The sequence below is a fragment of the Bicyclus anynana genome, chromosome 26 (genome assembly GCF_947172395.1).
Source record: "Bicyclus anynana chromosome 26, ilBicAnyn1.1, whole genome shotgun sequence".
Lineage (NCBI taxonomy): Eukaryota > Metazoa > Arthropoda > Insecta > Lepidoptera > Nymphalidae > Bicyclus > Bicyclus anynana.
Window position 1 is genome coordinate 2,911,526 of NC_069108.1, and position 26,207 is coordinate 2,937,732.

At 39.1% G+C, this 26,207-nt stretch overlaps 1 protein-coding gene across 3 annotated transcripts in view; it reads left to right on the forward strand.

Moving 5' to 3' along the window:
* LOC112047119 (zinc finger protein 808) overlaps positions 1-26,207 on the forward strand; it is a 78,128-nt gene that overhangs the window by 22,034 nt on the left and 29,887 nt on the right. For 2 of the 3 annotated variants that reach the window (XM_024084042.2, XM_052889623.1), the window contains exon 1: positions 25,280-25,430. The exons of the other annotated variant lie outside the window; for it this stretch is intronic. The gene's annotated coding sequence lies outside the window, so the exon portion shown is untranslated. Of the gene's footprint in view, positions 1-25,279; positions 25,431-26,207 lie in introns of those variants that run through there. 3 annotated transcript variants of the gene reach the window in all.

Sequence of the window (26,207 nt, forward strand, 5' to 3'; positions counted from 1 at the left end):
CTTCGCAAAGAATTTTTATGTCGGTAAAGTGCTCAACATTTTATGAATAAAATTATATTAGTGAGATAAAATATATAATTAAAAAAAACATTTAATTCTTTCATTATAATAATTTTAACAATAAGTAAATATCAACCATATAGCGTTAACAGAAACACAAAAATATTAACTTACTTTATTAGTAATACTGGCTGTTTGGTGTATTTGCCTAAAAAAACGCACGCATTTCACTATCTATGCAAAAATGACAAGCGTATCAAAATGTCACCAAAGAAAACAAAGATGTAGGTAAATTCATTTTCAGAAATTGTGTTCAAAGAGTAGTTCCTCGCAAATGTGTTAAAAAACGTCGTATGACATACGTGCGCTTTGATAATTACAGCCTCTGCTTCCTTAATATAGCTGCAATATCGCCTCGGCTGTAATTTTCAACTTACCGCACATCACTATTGTACTATTTTGTATATAACTCGTACGCATTAACTTGACACCTGGCTTCCAAACACAACCAAACAAACTCAACTCAGTACAGACTTCATTCGAACCAAGGAAGTAAAACTATAAGAAATGTAGACAGTAATTGTTATCAATTGTAAATACAACTACAAAATTAAAATAAATTAAAATTAAAACTAATACCTAGAAATATTTATCAAAATTTGCCGCCCTCGGTAGGGTGCCCATCACGCAGGCAGTTTAGGCTCGTTGGCACTAATTTATTATAGCAGTGATGAAGAATAATAAACACGATGGCACTAGAATAACTCTTTAATTACTTTATAGTTTAAATATTTACAATGGTAATACGACAACACTATGAGCGCGTCAAACGTAACAATCGAACGCACCGAGAACGAAAAAGTGGGTAGATTTCGACTGTCGACTGCACCGAGCGCGGAGCGCGTGACGTAAGCCGGCCGCCGCGCCACATACAACGGGTTTCACTCGAGTATGCGCGTGAATTAAATTTAATATGTAAAATGTGTATATAATAATTTGTGAGTGTGGAATTATGATTGTATGTAATGTAAGTGTGTATGTAAGTGTGAATGAATGTATTAAATAAATTAAAATGATTATATATAATGAAATTAAAATATATAATATTATATATTATAAATAAATTAATTAATTATGTAATATTATAAATAAATAATGGTATATGTAGCCTATAGGCAGCATTCCCGCGTTGAATTGCGATTGAAATTCTTTGCGCGAGAAAGCTGCCCGCCCGAGGGTCGCCTGTTGCCTCCCTGAGGCGTTTGCTGATCTGATTGTAAATTATAATACTGTATGACTTTTTCAAAAGAGCAACTGTTGAGTTTCTTGCCGGTATCTTCTCAGCAGAACCTGCCTTCCGAACCGTTGGTAGAATCTTTACAAATAGTCAACTGACGTGTCAAAAGTGCTTGTAAACTGAGCCTACTTGAAATAAATGATTTTTGATTTGATTTGATTTGAGCCAGGTGTCAAGTTAATCCGCTTGAGCTGTATGAAATTTGATGAATCCCTGCCAATGTAATTTTGCAATTTGTTATTCGCTTGTATTATCTATTATATGTAAGTGTATGATAGTAAATCGAACGGTTAAAGTACCTATTATCAACTAGGTCATCGGTATACTACAACAAAGGACATGTCCCAAAATGGGCCTTTATTATTTATAATTCATAAGTAGGTCGATAGCAATTTTTATGGATAGAAGATACAAATTGCTGTTGAGAAAATAATTTTTAGAATTTTTGGAACCCGCATTAATAAGATAATTTTTTATTTCGTTTCGCTCCCTTGTCTACAAATTACACATAGACAATATAAAGTGTTCCAAACAGCCAATAAAAACACCTGGAATTGAATTTATATCCGGTGTAAGCTGTCAATGTCATGTAATTTTGTCAAATGTCAAAGAAACAAGTTAAAAGAAAACATTTCATAGACAGAGATTTTTTTATTATTTTGGATGCATCTATGATAAAAATAATTTGTTCTGCTTAGTTGACAATGACATTGGCACTCGGACCATACAATTTGGGACATGTCCATTGTAATGAGTTTTATTAGTTTACATTGTATCTGTCGCCGTGAAGGCTTGGCTCACTGAAAAATCTATAACCTCGAACCTAATAATTATCATGTTTACTCTTAAGTTATTGCGATTCGACTTATTTTTAAGTAATCTTATTATTTCGCAATCAAAATAATGTCCTGTTTTGATATAATTAATAATATGTCTCTTAAGTAATGATCACAGGTGACAGCAGTAGAAAAGAGACTCTTTAAGTTCTATGTTGAGATTTTGCTGTCGTAACGGTTAGCAAAATCTACGTTAATTATTGTGATAATATTAGAATCAGGTTTTCATGTAATTACGATTAATTATTTACTGTCTAAATAAATAAGACTGTAAAAGGTTGATCACGCGACTCTGTCCAATAGCATCGTGTCGGTAGCCGCGAAAATGCCGCGTAACCGGTACGCTTGAGAGAGTGAGGCACCTTGCCCCCACTGTAGTCTGCTAGTTGAGCGTTGAATCGCGTTTTTGAGATGGAATAGTCGTCTTCCATTTGTTAAGTATAGTGAAATGGTGAAGTAGTTAAGTGTTAAGTAGTGTTATTAAGAAAAGAAGGTGTTTAGTGACTTGGGTTATTAATTGGTTCAATTCTTTGTTGAGCAGCTTGAAAGCGTCATGGTGCTTGTCGCGTTAGTGATTTTGTTCGATAATGTTTTGTAATGAAGTAATTATTGATCTTGTTTACTGTGGGAATGGAGAGCATGTCGGGAATGGTTGGTGAGTGTTTATGCATTTTAAAAGACGTCTTTAAACCACACCCTTGTCACAAGTCCTGGGACTTGCTCGATGTGCTTCCTCTACCACAAATAGTAAAATTAAGAGTAGTCTATTGTATAAGCGATTAGTGAGTTTAAGTATTAGCGTACCTATTGTAACTGGCAGAGCCGATGACCAAGGTCGGGTCAGCGGTTCTGTCCACATTTTTATTAATGACTACGTTTTCTACGACATATCTATACTAATATTATAAAGCTGATGAGTTTGTTTGATTGAACGCGCTAATCTCAGGTACTATTGGTCCGATTTAAAATACTAGATTGTTATTCAAGGGGCTAAAAATACCCATTATATACGAGGTATTTTTAGGGATCCAACAGTTTGACTTGAGCGGACACCCAGCCCACAAGAAGCCTTCCTCCTGCTACAATCTTTTTAGCGGCAGCTACGGGACAGTGCACTAAAACTGCACCCAGTCCATCGTAACCGCTTACCAGAACGCCAGCCCGTACTTGATCAGCTGTACATCCTCCCACTGACGCAACTGCGGCAATCACCTCAGCACTAGTTACGGAGTCATCCAAGCCAGTAACTCGCAGATCTACAGATTTTATAGGTCTGGAGACTGTGACAAACTCATCACCTAAGACCTCCCTAAGCTTGTTAGCTAGCAAGTCCGTTTTATCAGCACTGGAGGCCCCAGGGAATTCAAATAGGCGGCCTCCTGTTGCAGCCTTTCGAAGTCTGACTCCGTGAGCTCCGATATCCGCCGCATTGATTTTCTCCTTTGCAACGGTGATTACCTTCGCATAAGTTGTACCGCTTTCCTCAACTCCCGGCTTTAGCGTCAAGAGCACCGCTGATGATCCAGGGGGGCGGAGTTTACTGGCACGGCTTTTCGGGTCGAGTTGCTGTCCGATTGGACCCAACTGGGCTTTGTGCTGTACTGGGCCCGGGTTGTGCCGACGTTTGAGGCACGTTTCCTTCAGCTGGCCTGGATGCGTCCGATGCAGACCCTGAGACCACAGCTGCATAATTACGCCCAACTTGCCTATTATCCGACGCAAGCGGCGGCCGAAGGTTTCTCGCCGGGAGGAGTCTGTCCTCAAATGTCGCTAGACGGGCGTCCAACATTCCTCATAACCGTTCGGCAGATCTCTTCTAAAGTGAGCGCGTCTGGAGTTGGTCCAGAGCGCTTGGTTTTAATATTTTTTCCGTTATTCTTTGAGGGAGGTTGAGTTACAGGGGGTGCCTCCTCCGTCACATCCATAGGAGGGGGGACAGAACCCTGATTCTGCTCCCCCTTCATATCTTGGCGTAATTGAGACAGCTCAGTCCGAAGACTGGCCATCACGGCCTGCAAGCGAACATTGTCCGCCTGCAATTTTCTCGTTTCCTCCGATATACTTCCACGGCCGCCTTAATAGAGTCCGCAGCGTCTTTTAAATCGCGTACGAAGGTACCCTTCAAGTTGGAGGACTTAGTGGCTACCTTTTTGATAATTTCCACGTCCTCTAGTACCTCGTTTTGCAGACGAGCAGCGGTTTTTTCGTCGATCCGCTGTCCGTCCGTGGATCCTACTCCTTTGCGCAAAACCCGCTGACAGCGGGCGACTTCAGTCTCTTTAAGAAGGTCTTCTTCTGCACGTAGCCTAGTCTGTTGGCGGGCCTCCCTGGTTCTGCCCAGACTACTACGAAAGCGCCCACTGTCTGGCACTTGACCTATGCGCCTTACGGGCACCGGTGTTCCAGGTCTTTCTTCATCAGTGGACATATTATTTTCTTCGCCCTCGCTAAGACGGGGACGTTTCGCTCCGACCATCGGTACTATCACTGGAGAGCCTGATCTCGATCCGAGCCGGCTCCCGACGGCACCTCTTCAGCACCATTCCTTGTGCCTGTTTCTCTTCTACTACTTTCTTCTCTTTTTTCTCCCACTCCTTTCCTTGCCCAAAATTTCCCCCCAAACCTAACACATCCTCTTCACGTCGGTTGGCCCCCCCGTATACGTCGGGGCCGATGCGCCGGCTTTCCAGCGCACCAAGGGATTCCCCCTTTCGGGGACCCTCCCGGGTAGTTATATTTGCCGCCGTGTAATCCATTTTTTTTTTATTATTATTATTTTGTCCCCAAACCCCCCATTGTGACGCCTTCGGGACTGAATTCCCATCAGCCACTCATCCCATCGGCAGGCGACAGACCTTGGGATTAGGGTAATTTTTATAGAGGTTGTCTTCCTCGTGGCCCCCCGCTCCGTGCGTGAGGCCCCCGGTTCCACTCAGTGTGGATTACGGGTTGCCCGACGGTAGCCGAAGCCAATGCTCACCGGTTGTGAAGACCGGCAGAGCCCGTCGCGCTTGTAAATTTTTAACGAGGTTTTTTTCCTCACGGCTCGAATGCCACTGGAACCCAGCAGGAAACCAGATTCATCCCCTTATGTTGCCATTTAAACGCTCGCTATGTGTCCACTCTGATAAGCAGAGCAGTACCAGGAGCATCCAGACGGCAAACCTCAGTTGCAGCACATAAAAGCGCCCCACCCCCTGCTAGTTTTGGTTCACGCCGGGTTTCCCCGGTACCTCGTTAGGAGGCTTTCCCCTATCCACCACCCAGGGGACGCACCCGATGGAGGACTAGCAACCCCACACGGGTACAAAGTAAAACTTAACTTAACTTAACATAACATAAGATAAGATAAGTAGAGAGGCGGATTTATTGTTTTTCGGTCAAAAAGTCATTAATTTTATAATATACTTTTCACTACTCTTGCTCAAAAACACTGTCATATTACCACTCCACAGCGGGGCTAAACAAGCATATTAGCCTCTAGAGGCTAAAGTATTTTTGTTTTTTTAATTCTTGTCTGTTACGAGTACTAGCCTACTATAAAACGGAGGAGGTTTTATTCGAAAATTGAATCATTATAGGTAAGGCTCTGATTGTTTTGAAAAATAAATAAAAAACTTTAAATTGGAAATAAATGCAGCGTTCTTGTCTGTGGAATGCGTTCATTTTTTTATTTAATTTTTATTGAAGACATGGGACATCCTTTACGGTGTAATACCTTTGCCTTTTTCTCATGTGAAAAAAATAAAATTAAAAAGCGAGAATTTAAAAAACAATTGGCGTGAATAATACACACTTAATTTTTTTCAAAAAATAATTGTAAATTTGTGACTGTAACTTTCATATATTTCAACATTAATTGTTATTAGTGTCTTCATCTACTGAGAATGGAGATCCTAATTTGGAGATGGATGAAATTTTCAATCTGTTACCATCAAAGTCCACACGCATTTATTTAAATACTTACCTACGAAAATTTAATAAGTGAAGAAAACAACAACAAATGGATTCACTTACGAAAGGAGTTTTTAATAAAAACTATTATCTCCCACGTGTACCTCATATACTCGTTATTCAGTAGTCGGAAATTATGTTACCGGGTAAAAGCATCTCCCATAATATCCAAAATTGTAGACTTTGTACATTTAATTTTCAATTAAATAGATCATTGAATATTGAACTAAACTATTTTATTTTCTCGCAATCGTAGTGAAAAGCAGAGTGTAACACGCGGGGCTAAACCCATTATATACTCGGTTTCTATTTAGGTGGCCCTCGACTTACGTCTCAGGCCCTAAAAATACCTCGTATATAATAGGTCTTTTTAGCCTCTTGTATAACAATCTACTATTTTCAAGCAAAAAGTTTTTTAATGTTAATAAAAACTCATTAATGTTTTTAACCGACTTCAAAAAGGAGGAGGTTCTCAATTCGGTCGGTATTTTTTTTTATGTATGTACACCGATTACTCAAAGACGCCTGGACCGATTTCAAAAATTCTTTTTTTTTGTTTGAAACGGTATAGTCCCATCAAGATCTGATGATGGGATCTTGAAGAAATTGAGGAGAACTTTCAAAAATTATTTGGGTGTCCAGTGTGTTCGTATACTTTTCCATTTAGTACTTTTAAGCACTACAATTTCATGAAAGTTTAAAATTGATCTGATGATGGAGTCATAAAACAGACGAGGGAACTCCTCGGCGATTTACAGCAGTTACCTTGTGTTTGGGCTCGATTAATTTGTGTTAATGAGAACTTTCCACATAGATAGGTTGTGACTGTCATTTAGGGGTCTGATGATGAAGACCAAGGTCAATTAAGGGAACCCCTTAACGGTTTAAGGTAGCTACCTTGTGCTTAGGCATGATTAATTTGTATTGCTGAGAATTTTGTACCAAGATGGGTTGTGACTGTCATTAGGGGTCTGATGTATTTGTTTGAGATGAAATTTTACACTAAAAATGGAAAAATAATAAAAATTTTAATAAAAAAATACAACCGACTTCAAAACCTAAAAACGTACCCACTAAACTAAAAAGTGAAAAATAACATCATAATATTTTCTACCTGTTGATCAGTATGAAGGCGGTGCTTAGCCGGTGTTGTCTTAATTTAAGCCATTTCTGACAGGACCACATGAAACAACACTGTCTGCAAAATCTAAAGCTATAAGATATTCTCACATGGCTTGAATTAATACATCACCGGCTTAGGACCGCCTTCATACTGATCAGCAGGTAGAACATATTATGATGTTATTTTTCACCTTTTAGTTTAGTGGGTACGTTTTTAGGTTTTGAAGTCGGCCAGTACTGTGCATTTTTAAATTTGACTTTAGCTGTACCAAGTTCAATCTACGCGCGCTCTTCGCATCGATTACATTATGCCCTCCTATTACATCAAAATATCTTCAATGTACAGAATTTGACCTGTTACAGTTTTATTATAAGTATAAGATAGAAGATAGATAGATGCTTGTTTCATGCACTTTAGAAGACCACGCGTTATCCATGGCTTTAGGTTGTACCTTGACTTAGTTATTTTGTGTCTATTTTTGTGTGGCGATTTATGATGTTCAGCAGTCGAGACATGAAGGAGTTTAGTTTTAGTTTAGTCTTCACTTCCCAAGTCTAGTTTTATAGCTTCAATATTTCGTTTTAGACTCTTCCGTGGTAACCTATCAGAATGGGGATGATAGCTATATTGATTTTTATGATACATTCGGGTAAATAAGGTCAATATTAACTAATTTATACATAAAAAGCAAAGATTGTCTGGATATTTGCAAAATAAATGAGATTATAATATTTCAAAATCTATTAAAAATCTTTTGTCGTAAATAGATGAAAATTCATACAGTTTTAGCTTCCTTACATTAAATGTGACATTTTTTAATACGTGAACTATAAACATAAACGCACAAATAACAAAGATATTAGTAATTTTGTTTGAACGCCCATACAAATCTAACGATCATTACATTGCCTACGACGTTGCCTAGTTCGTGCCATTTTGTATGGGGCGTTTTTCAGGGATCCGCGGCAGCGCCGCAAATCTGACCCTTTAAATCCCTGTAGCTCCAGCACTGAAAGTAATGATCGCAGATACTCTGTTCCTTTTACAAAATTGCTTTACTATTAGCATACTCTTAATTTATATACAATTTAAAAATCTGTCAGCATCCCATTTTAGTGAAAACCCAGTAATGGCTATGTCATGATCTGTTATGTCTGAAGTGCAGACTATACCAGTTGCTTTCCCAGTTGTTCGGGTAATTATGTGGTCTAAACAAGTCTCCTCTTGTCGGCAAAGTTATGCTAGGCAGCAATCCATGCTCGACGATTAAGCAGAGCATACAGTCTAATCTTCTCAACTATCCAGCCGATTTTACAAACACTTTTAGATGACCCTCGCGGGGCCGCTCTTTGTAGGTAAACAGCCCGTGGGCGATGTCGTTCTCATCCTGCACCCCCGGAGTTTTCTGTATCTAACAGCCTCGTCGTGTTTAACATTATTTGCCGATTTCAATATATTTGTTATCGCCGCGTTGCAACAACTTACGGTACGGACGGCTTCGGTGTGCTCGTGGCGTTCGAGCCGTCCACATCTCTTGTTGTGTAATTATTTATGGGTTACTTGGGATACGCGGGGAGAGTGACTTGAGTGGAAATGTGGAGTGTTTGTTAACAGTCAAAGGATCCTTTAACCCTACACACATCGTTCACAAGTACGTGTCTTCACTCAAGGTCATTCTCTGCCATTCTAGGGTCTTATTTTGGTTACAGTTTGATTTGTTAATTAAGTTATCCTGAAAAATGTTGTGAATCATAATGTCATGTTCGAAATTAGTTTTCTTATTTTTGTAATCACCTCTGAGTCTGCTAAAATATATATTTATATTTATATCTCCACAGACAATTAAATTGGCGTACTGTTTTAATTCGTCGAGTAGATTGGCCAGTGACTGAAAAAAAAGGTCTGTATTTTTTCCAGATGGTGAGCGGTAGATACCAACTACTGTTACTAAGTTTTTAATTGTATCAGAATGCGATAGTCCAATTCACACAGGTGAGGTTCTTTTAAGGTGGCACTGTGGGAGTTTTCCACATACATATACAACTGTACCTCCATTTTGATTTCTTATTTTCTCAGTTTTAGAGTAACCTGGTTTTTGGGGTATAACTGGATTACCACATAGCCAACATTCACAAAAAAAAATTACGTCAGTTTTTGAATTCAAACGCCTAAAAGTTAAATAGAAATTGTCAATTTTTTTTTCTATGCTTCGTATGTTGAACGTTATCACTTTGAAATTGTATCCTGAAGAAAGTGTTACACTGTTCTGGATAGCTTATTGTTTTACTTTTATTTGTTTAGCGTAGTCCTGGTAGCTAATTAAATCAAGTTTGTTTTGTTTTTGTTTTTAATTTAAATGTAGTAATATGATTTAATTAGTGGCTATGTATATCCGTGGTGTCACCTGGATCGACGTAGCAGCTGATAATCAGCGCCTAGTACTTTGCTTTTTTCATGCGGCTCATGCTGAGCTGTTACGTTATTTCAAGGTTGTGCCAAACATGACAGAGTGGTTTTTGATGCTTCAGCTACTTCAGTTTTGATTTTCAATTGTTCAGGTGGTTGAAACATTACAAATAATTCTTACTTAGGCATTGTGGTGTATGGCAAATATTTTTAAATAAATGTTTTTTTCTTTCTTTTCTTTAAAAAGTTCATAGGTACATCTCTACCTAAAGGTATACAAACATATATACATACACTAGCGGACACAGTTAAGCTTCGTTTTGACTTATGTGCATTTCCTCCCTGTCCCTACCCTACTCTACCCTACCTAGGAGTAGGGTAGGCCCTACCCCTAGTGTTTAGGGGTTTGAAAAATAGATATTGACCGATACTTCGACCTACTGAATATGCATATAAAATTTCATACGAATAGGACAAGCCGTTTCGGAGGAGTATGGGAATGTAGCGTTTTCCATATAAATATTATTGTATAAACATTATGAGCAGTGATAGCCTAGTGGATATGACCTCTGCCTCCGATTCCGGAGGGTGTGGGTTCGAATCCGGTCCCGGGCATGCACCTCCAACTTTTCAGTTGTGTGCATTTTAAGAAATTAAATATCACGTGTCTCAATCGGTGAAGGAAAACATCGTGAGGAAACCTGCATACCAGAGAATTATCATCATTCTCTGCGTGTGTGAAGTCTGCCAATCCGCATTGGGCCAGCGTGGTGGACTATTGGCCTAACCCCTCTCATTCTGAGAGGAGACTCGAGCTCAGCAGTGAGCCGAATATGGGTTGATGACGAAACATTATTAGCGTATCCACATTAATATTTAGTTCGTAGATTATCCATAAGTTTACAACGTACCAAATTGTAACTCGACATGTGGTGTGCACATGTCGATACTAACCACTCAACAAAAGCACATTACTAACCCAATATAATATTTAGTAATATTAAATAAGTTGATCAGTAAACGGCGATCGATATACACGCTTTTCTTTGCCTCCTTACCTTCTAACCACACGCGTAAAGGAACAAACATCGTGACATGAGAATTTTATATATGTGGCACGAGTGAATTATTTGATCGGTCGGCCAAATCTACGTTAATTAACCGACTTCCAAAAAGGAGGAGGTTCTACGTTCGGCTGTATGCAGCGATAATTCCGTCAATTGTGGACCGATTTTGAAAATTCTTTTTTTGTTCTGTAGGGTTTACTTCCAGGGTGGTCCCATTTTTTTCATGTCAGGATCTGATGATGGCATCCTAGAGAAATTGAGGGGAACTTTCAAAGTTGTAGAGGCGGCGACTACGTTTGTTAGTGTTTCCATAAGGTATTTTAAACCACTACAACTTTATGAAGGTTTGGAGTTGGTCTGATGATGGAGCCGAAACACAGACGATGGAACTCGTCAAGGATTTACAGCAGCCACCTTTTGTTTGGGCTTGATTAATTTGTATTGATGAGTACTTTCCACCTATATGGGTTGTGACTGTATTAAGGGTCTGATGATGAAGACGAGGGACAGTGAAGAGAACTCCTCGACGGTTCACAGTAGCACCTTGTGTTTGGACTTGATAAATTTGTATTGATGAGAACTTTCCACCAAGATGGATTGCGACTGTATTAAGGGTCTGGTGATGAAGACGAAGCACAGTGAAGAGAACTCCTCGACGGCTCACGGTAGCTACCTTGTGTTTGGACTTGATAATTTTGTATTCATAAGAACTTTCCACTTAGATAGGTTGTGACTGTACACACGCAGTGGGTATGCTAACACTAAAAATAAAAAAATAAAAATTTTAATAAAAAAAATTCAACCGACTTCCAACTCAAAAAATAACTTTAACTAAAAAGCAAAAAATAACATCCTACTTATGTGCTACCTTCTGATCAGTTTGAAGGCGGTGCCAAGCCAGTGTCGTGTTTTAATTAAAGTTGTTTCTGGAATAACCACAGATATTTTGTAGTTTAAACGTATTTAATTAAAACATCACTGGCTTGGCACCGCCTTCAAACTGATCAGAAGGTAGCACATAAGTAGGATGTTATTTTTTGCTTTTTAGTTAAAGTTATTTTTTGAGTTGGAAGTCGGTTGAATTTTTTTTATTAAAATTTTTCTATACTAATATTATAAAGCTGAAGGGTTTGTTTGATTGAACGCGCTAATCTCAGGAACTACTGGTTCGATTTGAAAAATTCTTTCAGTGTTAGATAGCCCATTTATCGAGGAAGGCTATAGGCTATATATTATTCCCGTAGTCCTACGGGAACGGGAACCACGCGGGTGAAACCGCGCGGTGTCAGCTAGTTATTTTGATAATATTAGAATCAGGTTTTCATGTATTTTAGGTTTTAATTATTTATTGTTTAAATAAATAATACTGTAAAAGGTTCCCAACACGCCGGACGTGGCGGCGCAACCAATAGGACACGCCGACTTGCCTTCAACCAATAAGAAACGATCACGCGACTCTTGTCCAATAACATCGTGTCCAAATGGTGCGTAGCTGGTACGCTTGACAGAGTGGGGGCACCCTGCCACCACTCCAGTCTGCTAGTTCAGCAGTTCAGTTGTAACCGCGTTCTCAAAATGGATAGTCGTCTTCCATTTGTTAAATAGTGATAATGAAATAGTATCACTATTAGTGGTGTGTAGAAGTTTAGTGGGTTTTTTTTTACTAGTTTACTAGTTGTAAAAGAATCAGTCAACCCTGCTACAAGCGGTTGCCAGCCCGCAATTCCCGCTCGTGCTTGACTACCTGCCCTATATTTTTGTAATCACTTCTGAGTGATTTAAGGTTATGATTCACATCATTTGTCAGGACACCTTAATTAACAAATCTAACTGTAACCAAAATAAGAACCTAGAACCTTGAGTATAGTCACGCACTTGTGAACGTTGTGTGTAGGGTTAAAGGCGCCTTTGACTGTTAACAAACACTCCCCTTTTCCACTCGAGACACTCTCCCCGCCTATACCAAGTAACCCATAAAGATTTACACAACAAGAGATGTGGACGGCTCGAGCACACTGAAGCCGTCCGTACTGCAAGTCGTTGCAACGCGACGATAACACCGGACCGGAAGGTAGTTAAAAGTTAGTTGACTTTTATTATGAATGGATTTTGCGATAGGATTGGATTGAAGTTTGTACGAAAGTCCTTCATTTTCCATGCTACAAACTTTATAGTTGGTATACGTCCGAAACAAAATAAATCTGGATTATGAAGTCTAAAGGTTCTCGCAAGTTTGTTTGTAACTCCCTTTTTTTTGTTCAAACTCGAAATTTTCGAATGTTGTAGTTTATAATTAGTACACGTCCGTCAATAACTAATTTAGTGAGAGGGCCGGGTTAAGCAGGTCTAAGGGCTCTCCACCTTTCTGCCATTTTTCAAGTTTGTAGGAAAAAAAATAGAACTTTCAAACAAACTTACCTTCTTAATTCAACTCCATCGCAAAATCCATTCATAGCAAACGTCAACTAACTGTTATCTACTTTCCTTGCTTCAAGTTTGTAGCATAAAAAATTAAGGGCTTTCATTCAAACTTCCGAGAGCCTTTAGATCTCCCTAATCCCTATCGCAATAGTAGATTGTTATACAAGGGGCTAAAAAGGCCCATTATATACGAGGTATTTTCAGGGCCCGAGACGTAAGGCGAGGGCCGCCTAAATAGAAACCGAGTGTATAATGGGGTTAGCCCCGCGTGTTACACTCTGCTTTTCACTACGATTGCGAGAAAATAAAATAGATTCGTACAATATTCAATGATTTATTTTAATTGAAAATTAAATGTACAAAGTCTACAATTTTGGATATTAAGGGAGATGATTTTACCATAATTTTAACCATTTTAACATAATTTCCGACTACTGTGAAGATTAATAATGAGTTTGTGAGGTAAACGTGGGAGATAATAGTTTAAAAAACTCCTTTCGTAAGTGAATCCATTCTTTGTTGTTTTCTCCACTTATTAAATTTTTCGTAGGTAAGTATTTAAGTAAATGCGTCTCGACTTTGTAACAGATTGAAAATTTCATCCATCTCCAAATTAGGATCACCATTCTCACTAGATGAAGACAACAATAACAATTATTATTGAAAAATATGTAAGTTACGGTCACAAATTTACAATGAATTTCGGAAAAAATCAAGTGTATTATTCACGCCAATTGTTTTTTAAATTCTCGCTTTTTAATTTTATTTTTTTTACATTAGAAAAAGGCAAAGGTATTACACCGTAAAGGCTGTCCCATGTCTTCAAATCTCGCTCTATTCGCAACTCAATAAAAATTAAATAAAAAAATAAACGCATTCCACAGACAAGAACGCTGCATTTAATTCCAATTTAAAGTTTTTTATTTACTTTTCAAAACAATCAGGGCCTTACCTATAATGATTCTATTTTCGAATAAAACCTCCTCCGTTTTATAGAAGGCTAGTACTCGTAACAGACAAGAATTAAATAAACAAAATTACTTTAGCCCCTAGAGGCTAAAATGCTTGTTTAGCCCCGCTGTGTAGTGGTAATATGACAGTGTTTTTGAGCAAGAGTAGTGAAAAATCTATTTACAGCAAACGTTCACTAAATGTTAACCATCTCCCTGCCAAATTTCACGTTTACAGCACAAAAATATCGTACTAAACTTGCGAGAGCCTTTAGACCTACTTAATCAGGCCTTGTCGCATAATTAACAGACTTCCAAATAGGAGGAGGTTCTACGTTCGGCTGTATGTACGTTTTTTTTATTATGTATGTTCAGCGATAATTCCGTCATTTATGGACCGATTTTGAAAATTCTTTTTTGTTTTGAAGGATTTCAGGGTGGTCCCATTTTTTTCATGTCAGGATCCGATGATGGCATCCTGGAGAAGTTGAGGGGAGTCCGAAAATTGTAGAGACGGCTAGTGCGTTTGTTAGTGTTTTCATAAGGTATTTTAAACCACTACAATTTTATGAAGGTCTGTAGTTGATCTGATGATGGAGCCGAAACACAGACGATGGAACTCGTCAACGATTTACAGCAGTTACCTTTTGTTTGGGCTTGATTTATTTGTATTTGGTTACGCCAGCGTTTAAATCCTCATATTATACCTTACCTGTTCCTAAACCATTAAACCTGAAGTCCCTAACCTTACCTTAAAATAAGGCACAATATATACTGGCCACACCATATTTTGGCTAGCAACACTGCGTGGACACTATGCCCGCGCAGTCAGTACGAAACCTACCGCGGTGATGATATAAGCCGTTAAGTACTATCGAGTATGCCACGTGTGATCGCGAAGTGCATCTCGGGATGGTGATGATATAAGCCATCCGTTCAGTGTGAACATTATTAAGTGTAAATGTGTGCCTAAACTGTACTTTCCATTTGTCTCGGGGTTTCTTAATTGCTGTATTCCTCGAGCAATCATATATATGGTGACGTCTCATAAACCCGTGGTTGGCCGGTCATCTTCTCGAAGTCGGCGGGAAACGCGAGTGGATATCAAAGGTATGTGCCTTATTATTCCCGTCTGGTTCCTGTCCGAGTCCTGCCATATCACATTATAAATCCCAAATACAGTCCACTTTCGAAGCATACGTTGGCGTCATCATAAGTGGTCCTTACGAACCGGATATACCACATAAGTGGTTCCTTTCGAATAGGATTCACCACATAAATGTTCCATACAAGTCGGATATTTATTGGTTCCTTACCGTAAAATAAAAATTATAGGTTATGTATGACCTACCGGTTTGGTCACACTCACACGCATAAGTTATTAACTATATTAACAACTAATCCCTTATTAGAATACGAGATTAAAGGCTCTAATACGTGGAATTAACGTTAATTGTTCGTAACAACACATAATATAAATTTAATAAAACAAATAAGTTATTGCGTCATTCTTTTCTTGTCCTATACTGGTATAGATTCACATATAACTTGGTTATCTGAACTCCCCGGTTGGCTAGAATAGGATACCTACGCTTATTTATACATATTTTCAATACATAATCTGTATTTATTTATATAAAAACAAATAAGTTATTTGTCATCATTTTCTTGTTTAGATCGGCATAGAATCACATATAACTGAGTTATCTGATCTCCCCGGCTAGCAGAATAGATACCTACGCTTATTTGTATATATTTTTAATAAATATTGTGTATTTATATAAAACTAACATAATTTAAAACAAATCGCCGCAAACGTCGCTTTTATCTATAAGTGGAAGTAAAACGGAACAGCATTCTATACGATATACAAGGCAGAATACTGTAGCCGTTTATACAACCATCGACGATACGCGACGCGCAATCTATTTCGACCTATTCGGGTTTCACTTGTTAGTTCGAATCATAATATTAGATTACGATCGGTTGAGTATTTTATGCGATATTATACGACAAAATACTGTAGCCACCTTCACTAAGTATACCGCGCGCCATTAAGTACGCGACGTGTATACCTATTGTAATCGTTTGGGTTTTACTTGACCTAATTATCAACGAAGCAGCCAGCTGCGCGTGCATTTACAATACGCGAAGTAAAATTTGCAACTACCCGCGTTTGAAAAATAAAACATAATTATTAATTATTTGCGGTCGGTTATAATATTCTATGCGATATTATACGACAGAATACTATAACATACGACATAAATACCTACGTAAATATTTGTTCGAGTTTTACTTTTAACTCGAGTTATAACATAATGATTTTAGTTGTTTTTTGGTACTTGTGATACGCATGTAATTATCACGATGCATATCAAATTATCTCTCTTGCTTGCTAAGCGTGAGGCCTTATTTAATTTCGTGCAAAATATTTATGATTTGTCGCGGGACCCTGAGGTTTTCACGAACGTCGAGAAAAGGGAACACTTTCTAGACCAATCGTTTCAAATAGACTCATTGCGAGATAAATTTAAATCATTAGTTGATGAATATAACACCTGTATACTGAGTTTAGACTCAAATGCACTTCAGGATAATAAGTGTTTATATACTTTCGAAACTTTATATAATAAAATTAAAATAAGAAATACAAAATGTTCAGATACCTACACTTCTTCTCCTGATAGTGTGCAGAAATATCAAGCTTATGTAAACACAGTTGATAAGCCTGTAAATAAATGTTTATGTAAAAATATTACACATACACATATTAATGAATGTGATGCATTTAATAAATTAATAACCCCTCAAAAACGACTTAAGTGCGTTAAAAGAAAGAATGCTTGCGTGAACTGCTTTTCTATTAAGCATAAGGTCAGTCAGTGCCAATCTCCTCCCCATTGCTTTTGTGGTCTAAAACATAATAAAAAACAACATTTTGTAACAACGGGGAATCGAACTGGGGACAGCACTCGTGAGCTCTCGAGCTCGACTGCGGTGACGTCACGCGCGCACACGCTGCGCGCTGCTACGATCTCGCGGCAAGCTCCGCCCCCAATCGTAGCGGGCGAGCGAAACGACGTAGCACTTAGCATTTCGAGCGTAGGTTATAATATCGGCGCTACGCCGCTTGATAGATTACAATTAAAACATTGTTCTCAGGTTGTCGGAAACATTAAAAATAATATTCGTGTTATCTCGTCGCTTGTTAATAATGAAGTGACAGATAAATTACGCACGGTTGTGGTACATACGTCTGGTCTACCACACCTGGCAGGTATCCCGTTTTCTGTTGAAAGTTTCGGTATCCCTGACCAAATGGACGCCTCATTAGGTGTCTATGCGTCTCCGCATCTACTGGTCCCCGAGGGTGTCCATGCATTACGTCGCGACCCGTCGGCGCCAATAGTGTTCATGGGCAATGCGCCCACGCTGCCTTCAATAAACGCCCATGCCTTAGGGTGGCGTTTTCGGGAATATGAAGAATTGCCTTCAATCCTTATACCCAGCAGGGTCTTAGATCACCCTCCTGTGACAAAAATCGTGCATCATAAGATAGTTGGTTCGCGTTGTTTCACACAGGATGGTGACTTTTATTATAAAATAAGTGTACCGAAAGATGCGACATGCACTATGCGCTCCATCTTATCGACTAGTGTGCGTCAGTGGGACATAATGAGCTTCATTGCTCCCACAGTCGTATATACTAAAATGATAATTAAATTAATGTGGCAATTAAACCTAGATTGGGATACTGTAACTCCGATATACATCATTAAGATGTGGAGCCAGTTTTGCGCTGAGTTACCAGCTCTGAATGAACTTCGCGTTCCGAGTCATGCGGGCGTAGATGAAAACTGTGAGGTCATATTCTTAGGCCTATCAGATTCTAATCTTACAGCCTTCGGTGTCGTAGTTTATTTACACGTGGGTTCGCCTGCTGGTAACACTGTAAGCCTTGTCTGTGCGAATAATAATTTTACATTGACAAAACCGTACTCGATCGCTCGTCTCGAGCTTTTAAGAGGTGTTTTGTCGAAGTTAATTCGCACAATACGTGAAAATTACGCCGAACGCATCCCAATCAAGGCTACATATGCATTTAATCGTGTTGTTCAGATTACCGAGAACATCTCGCCTGACAACTTTCATTACGCCGGCACTGAGAACTCAGTTGACATTTTGTCCAGAGGTGTGACTCCGGAGAAGCTCATCTCTCACCCTCTGAGAGACCGCGGTCCCCCGTGGCCCTCTCTGCATCCATCTCAGTGGCCGTTAAAGACCTTAGAGAGGCAGTCGTTCAATGACTTACTCGATAAAAAGGTTATAGCGCTTGCTCTGTGTATAACTATTAAGCACGATGCTTTGCACGAGCTTGCTCTTCACACTCCTTCGTGGAGTAAACTTCTACGTATAAATGCATACGTCTGTAGGTTTTTAAAATTATTGTTTCGTCGTAGTACTCCGATAGTAACTGCTGGTGATTTAAATTTAGCAGAAAATAAAATGCTTCGTGCGCTGCTAATCCAGCATTACGCTGATAAATACGTTAATAATAAAAACTTTTCACCAGCGCTTAATCACTTAAGACCATTCATTGAGAATGGCCTGATTCGCGTTGATGGTTGGTGGTCGGATGTACGTGCGCGTCCACGGTTGAAGTCCTCCAACTTCACAGGCTGTAATTGTGCAGGTCCTGTTACATACGTCCCTATACGTCAACGGGGCGTACACGGCAAAGAAATTTATCTTTTGCTGTACACGTGTCTCACTACGAGATCTATTCATATTGAGGTTTCTATCTCATTTAGCTCGCATAGTTTCCTAATAACTAAGCGCGGCGCTGCTTCCTACCTTCGGGATTTCTACAGATTTCTCAATGAAAAATATTACCCGAAGTTAGAGCAAGAAAGCGCAGAGAATAGAATATCATGGATGTTTATTTGTTCTAACTCCCCACACTTTGGTGGTTCGTTGGAGAACATGATCAAAGTAACAAAATCCATCCTCTTTAAAGTTATAGGACAACAAATCCTTTCTTATGAGGAGCTCTGCACCGTCTTGACGCAAGTAGAATGTCTGTTTAGTTCGCGCCTGCTGATCGTGCTGAGCTCAGGATTGTCCGAGCCTTTGGCACTTACGCCAAGTCGTAACTTTTTATATACCGCTCCATTAAATTCACTCCCTGCACCTGTAGTCGATACACGCGTTAGTTTGACTGACAGACAGATAGTAGGGAAAGTGTTCTCTTTGAAGGACGGCGTCACTCGTGTGGCGAACGTGAAAACGTCTGGGCGTACTTATACTCGTCCGGTGATCCGTTCGTGCCCTCTACCGACTCAATGAAATCATAATTAGTTTATTGAGCTGGAGGAGTGGCTAGGAGTAGGTAGTTAATAACATAATATAACATAACATAACATAACGTAACATAACATAACATAACATAACATAATATAACATAACGTAACATAATATAAGAAAACTTAAAATAAATTAACACTGTATTATAGGGACGCTTAATATACATTACGTATCGAGCACTCTACGGTTTAGTTTGGAGGTTTTTTAATGGGTACCCATTAAGGGGGGGCGTATGGTTACGCCAGCGTTTAAATCCTCATATTATACCTTACCTGTTCCTAAACCATTAAACCTGAAGTCCCTAACCTTACCTTAAAATAAGGCACAATATATACTGGCCACACCATATTTTGGCTAGCAACACTGCGTGGACACTATGCCCGCGCAGTCAGTACGAAACCTACCGCGGTGATGATATAAGCCGTTAAGTACTATCGAGTATGCCACGTGTGATCGCGAAGTGCATCTCGGGATGGTGATGATATAAGCCATCCGTTCAGTGTGAACATTATTAAGTGTAAATGTGTGCCTAAACTGTACTTTCCATTTGTCTCGGGGTTTCTTAATTGCTGTATTCCTCGAGCAATCATATATATGGTGACGTCTCATAAACCCGTGGTTGGCCGGTCATCTTCTCGAAGTCGGCGGGAAACGCGAGTGGATATCAAAGGTATGTGCCTTATTATTCCCGTCTGGTTCCTGTCCGAGTCCTGCCATATCACATTATAAATCCCAAATACAGTCCACTTTCGAAGCATACGTTGGCGTCATCAGTATTGATGAGAACTTTCCGCCTTCAGAAGATCAGAAACTGATCAGAAGGTACATTGTCAAGATGTTATTATTTGCTTTTTAGTTTAAGTTAATGTTTGAGTTGGAAGTCGGTTGAATTTTTTTATTAATTTTTTTTTGTTTGTAACGATCATCTACAAACAATAAAACACCTCCCTATTATATTTAAATTTTGTAGCATGAAAAATGAAGGACTTTGATATAAACTTGTGAAAGCCTTTAGACCTCCATAAATCCCGTCTTATCGCAAAATCCATTCATAACAAACAAATACTAACTGTTACTAACTTCCAGGCACATTTCAAGTTTGTAGTATAAAAAATTAAGGACTATCATACAAACTTGCGAGAGCCTCTAGACCTCTTTAATCCGGCCCTATCTCAAAATCCGTTCTTAGCGGATACCTACTAACTTTATACTATTTCCATGCTAAATTTCATCTTGTACGTCAAGCAGTTTTCGAGATTACCTTTCGCATTTATATAATTATTAAGAAGACTAGCCGACTCCGAAAATAAGCTTAATATTTTTCAAGACTGATGTCTGTTGGTTTTTATTGAAAGAAGTTTATTTTTGATCTTTCATGCTGTCAGATTAGTTGTGGAAAAAGCTCGCGAGAATAAGCAAAATCTATGGCTAGTGTTTATCGATCTAGAAAAGGCATTTGATTGCGTACCCAGGGCGATAATATGGCAGGCTTTGAGAGCTCATGGTGTCCCTGAACATTACGTAAGACTTGTTAAAGACATGTACAACAATGTCAAAACGTGCGTGAGAAGTCCAGCGGGATTGTCTAAATCCTTTGATATCACTGTTGGTGTCCATCAGGGCAGTGCTCTCAGTCCTCTGCTATTTAATGTAGTCATTTAAAACTATCTGACAGCAAAAATACAACGGCCAACTCCTTGAAACCTTCTATATGATGATGATCGTCCTCATTTCAAATAACTTCCAAGAGATCCAAGAATGTATAGAGCAATGGAGATTGTCACTAGAAACTAATGGTTTACGCATCAGTAGAACTAAAACAGTGTATATGTCTTGCAACTTAAACAATAATGACATCAACGCAGACATAAAGATAGACAATACGAGCCTGCCTAGAGTGAAAACGTTTTAATATCTAGGATCTATACTTTCGGAAGACGGATCAATTGAAGCGGATATATCTCACAGAATATCAACAAGCTGGACTAAATGGCGTACGCTCACTGGAGTATTGTGTGATAAAAAGATTCCCATAAGAACAAAGAGCAAAGTTTACAAGACAGCCGTCAGACCAGCACTCCTATACGGCAGCGAAGTATGGGCGTTAAAAAAACCCATGAGCAGAAACTTCACACAACGTTGCGTATGTTGCGATGGTCGGGAGGAGTGACACTCAAGGACAAGGTGCGCAATGAACACATAAGAGGGAGCTTCAAGGTCGCAGAAAAAGCTGAAAAAGCAAAAGAGTCCAGGCTGAGATGGTACGGTCATGTGATGCGAAGACCAGATGACCCTGTCGTAAAAAAAGTGTGTGTCAGCTCCGACGCACAGATGGAGTTTACTCTTTTCAATAGCAACGCCTGAAAAGTGAAAGGTGCGCAAGCGAGGTGCAGCGCTGCGTGCGCGCTCACCAACAGCGTGCACGTGGGTGCGGACGCGCTAGGCATGTGAACGCTGTTGGCGGCAGCGCACGGTGAAAGGTGCGCAGAATAGGTTGCGCACAAAAAAGGTAACGCTATGCGTTCATCGAATTTTACTGCCCATATTTTTTTCATAACGGAGGCTATATATGAAAAATCTATTCTTAAGGAGTGAACTCCAATAAGTTATGAAATGACATGCGTTACGTTTTTTGTGCGCAACCTATTCTGCGCACCTTTCACCGTGCGCTGCCGCCAACAGCGTGCACATACGTGCGCACCCATGTGCACGCTGTAGGCGGGCGCGCACGCCGCGGCCTGCTGCACCTCGGTTGCGCACCTTTCACTTTTAAGGCGCGAGTATTGAGACGTGCTTCGGGGTAACTTTTTGTTTCTTTTTAACATGCACACTTTTTTTTGTTGGTAAACAGTGCACATCGAGTAGGGCTTTAGTAATGCTTATGTTAAAGAAGACTAAATTTATAGAATTGTAAAATAACTAATAGACTTTATAATATACTTCACATTATATATTTTACTCTTACAATGATATAATCATTAAAATAAATTAGAAAGTTGCGCACTAAAGGTGCGCACCAAAAACGTGACACTTTTTCGTTAGTTCAGTTGGTTTTACCCCTCGGATTTTTCTCATACCGGGCGCCTTATATATAAAAAATCGATTCTTAAGGGGTAAACTCCAAAAAAGAAAATACAATAATAAAAACCTAATAACAATTAATGGTGTTAAAAAAATTGGTTGCCCGTAAAGTCGGTATACGGGCGAAAGTTTTACGTGACAACGACTTTGAGTGGTAAAATAATTTTAATGTGAATATTCATTCGTATAGTAGGAAGAAGGATGAAATAATAGTAACACTTTAAAACATTTATTTATACAAAGAATTATATTTAAAACATTAATTTATACAAAGAATCTCGCCCTGAATTTCATATTAACAAAATTTTATTTTTACCTTTACACATACATACGTATTTATATACAAACTAGCGGACGCCCGCGACTTCGTCCGCGTAAATTTCGGTGTCAACTTTTCTACTACCCCTACCCTACCCTACCTCTACCCTACCACTACCCCAACCCTACCCAACCCCTACATCTACCCTACCCCTACCCTACTCTACCCCTACCCTCAGCCTACCCCTACCCTAGTCCAAACCTACTCCTACCCTACCCCTACCTTACCTACACCCTACCCCCATCCTACCCTTACCCCCATCCTACCCCTACCCTCCCCATACCCTATCCTTTTCCTACCCCTATCCCACCCGTACCCCTATCTCACGCCTATCCTACCCCTACCCTACCACTTCCCTATCCTACCCGTACCTCTACCCTACCACTACCCTACCTCTACCCCTACCCTACCACTACCCTAAACCCGGCCCTAAACCTACCCTACCCCTACACTACCCCTACGCTTCCCTACCCGTACCCTACCCTACCCTGTAACTTCTCTATCTTACTCCTACCCATAGCAAAATCGGTCCAGTCCTTCGAGAGTGGTGGTATGACCAAGAGAAATAGAGACTTCTATGCTAATAATATAAAGAGGTAAAGTTCGTGAGGTTGTAGGAGGTAATCTCTGGATTTACTGGACCGATTTGGAAAATTGTTTTACCAATAGAAAGCTACGTTATTTGCGAGTGTCATAGACTATGTTTGATCCCCATATTCACACGGGAACGGGAAATACGTAAATGAAAGCGCCGGGCGTCATATAGCGGAATTTCTGCGTCTTTTAGAAATTTTGTATTATCTCCGAAACTATTTAAGTAATTAACATACTGTAAAGGGCAAATCTTATCTCCATAATATCCTTGTGATTATTAAATAATTTATTTTAATAAGGATTAAAGTTTAGTTATATAAATAATGACGTAAACCTAACTATATAAAATTAATAATTTTTAAAAACACAAAAGGTACTATATCTGCTAATATATAGAAGATAGATATATGGTGTCGCGGACTTTTTTGTAGAACTTTTAAAGATACATAAAGTCTCCATACATTAATTTCAATTTTACACAATAGTTAAGGCAGCGCATGCGAATAAGTCTGTTTAAGAGGATTTTCAGTCCGACCTGTATGACAAAAACTGTGATAACTCGGCTAATATATATGATACCAATATAAAATATAGCCTATAGCACTCCCCGATAATGTAGCATTCTACTGGTGAAAGAATTTTTAAAATCGGACCAGTAGTTCCGAAGATTACCCCATTTAAAAAATGTGACAAACTTACAAACTTACAAACTTTACCTCTTTATAATATTAGTATAGATATACATACAAAATAGAAGCGCAAGACATGAACCGGTGTGTATGCCTATCTCTCTCACACTCTCTCTCTCGCTCTGTCTCTCTCGCTCTTAGGCGGGCTAACTGTGCTCGAGTGGAAGGGACGCGTGCCTTTCACTTTTTATGTCTGTCTCTCTCGCTCTTAAGCGGGCTAACCATGCCCGAGTGGAAGGGACGCGTACCTCTCACTCGCTCTCATTGTGAGCGCATAACGTGAGCGGAGCGTAACGCAGTTTCTTGAAGTGTCACCCGGCAAACCAATTTATAAGACGTTGTCACGTCAAAAGTGCCTTTCCATGGATACTAACAAGCGGGGGAAGGGAAGACCACCAACAACGTGGTTAACGAAGGTCCGTAAGGACCTGAAAGATACGGGCATGACAGACGATGACGCAAAGGAGCGTACAAAATCGCGCTACATGATTGGGAAAGCCGACCCCGTATAAACGGCCGAAGAATAAGCTCTATATTGACAGATCTTTGTTTTAATGACAGTAAATGTGGTGTTGCCACACAGCGAAATTATTAGTTAATAGCCCAGTAATTTTAGAGATTTTTCCCTTTGTATATACACCTTATAATACGGTGTTATTATGAAGATTTGAAAAAAATATTTCACGAACTATTGATCGGAGGTCAATAGAGATCATTATAAAAATTGTACCTCATAAAATTGTATCTTGTATTTTGTAAAAAATGTTGTACATTGTAAAAAATGGAGTTTTTCTGTAAAATTAATCGTTTTCGGATTAGGAAAATTTAACTTTTAAGTCGCACTTTAACAAAATGAATAAATCAAGAAATGCGGGCAAGTGCTCAAAAAGTCATCGATGTTTCTGTAAGCCAATACAAGTAATATCCTATTCTATCAACTTCTATTATCTTTCCAGTAAAAAATATATTATGTTATTTTTTACACAAAAAGGTTACTTTTTAAAATATTTCTGGTAACTTCTCACAACTCACAAGACTCGACTGGCAACATTGCTCCACTGTGTTCTCCTCCGATAAGAGTATTAGTGGTATTAGTGTTCTGTGGTGTTCTCTCCAAAGTCCAAACTTCAAAGCCAAATAAACTTGTCTATAGTGATCTGTGAAATAAATAAACGCGTACGCGACATTGGCAAAGTAAATTGTGCTTGGCATAACCAAAGGCATTAAATTAAAGAAGAAGAAGAAGAAGATGAAGAATCGTAATAGTGATCTGTGAGTGTGAATCTCATCATAGGAACAACAAACGTCAACCAGAAAACTGAATAAGTAAGTAAAACTTAATTAAGTTTTACCGCCGCCGTTTTGCCGCCATTTGCTTTCAGAAAGATTTATGTAGATTTTTTCATCAGAATCTTTTCGCTGGTTTATAACATTCAAACGTGTCTACCATTTAGAGCAAGACTTGACTCATTGGATGTTATTAGAATTGCTCTAGTGGGCTGTGACCTTCACAACAATGGGCAGTACGCCAGTAGTAACTTGTAGAGCTCCTCTCTACAAGTATTATACACTTAACACACCATAGTCATCATTAATGAAACACTGAACATCTTATTTCAAGTAGGTTTAATTTACAAGCATTGTTTTCAAAGTCAGGTTATGTCATTATGACTTTATTCAGGGCTCAACAGTTTTAGGCTGAGATTGAAGAAGCCATCGGAACTCTACAAATACCTTTGAGTTACCAAAATGCATGTACTGCCAAAGTCCCAAGACATATTAGTTGATTCACTCCCAAAAGATAAGTGTGCCAGAGAGTTGAATACAACGCTTCAACTCCATAAACAATTTATGGCAGGTGCACAGGAAAGAGAGCACCAAAAAATATATACCTACAGTCGAATTGAGAAACCTCCTCCTTTTTTTGAAGTTGGTTAAAAATAAATAAAGCTGGAAGAGTAACAATAACAGAGACTGATAGTATTTCATTCATGAGATGAAAATGACAGTATAAAGTACACACCATGAATTTAGAAATACACAAAAAGTGTGCCTTTGGTGAGCTTTGGTGTGTTGTGGACATTCTAAAGGACCGACCATAAT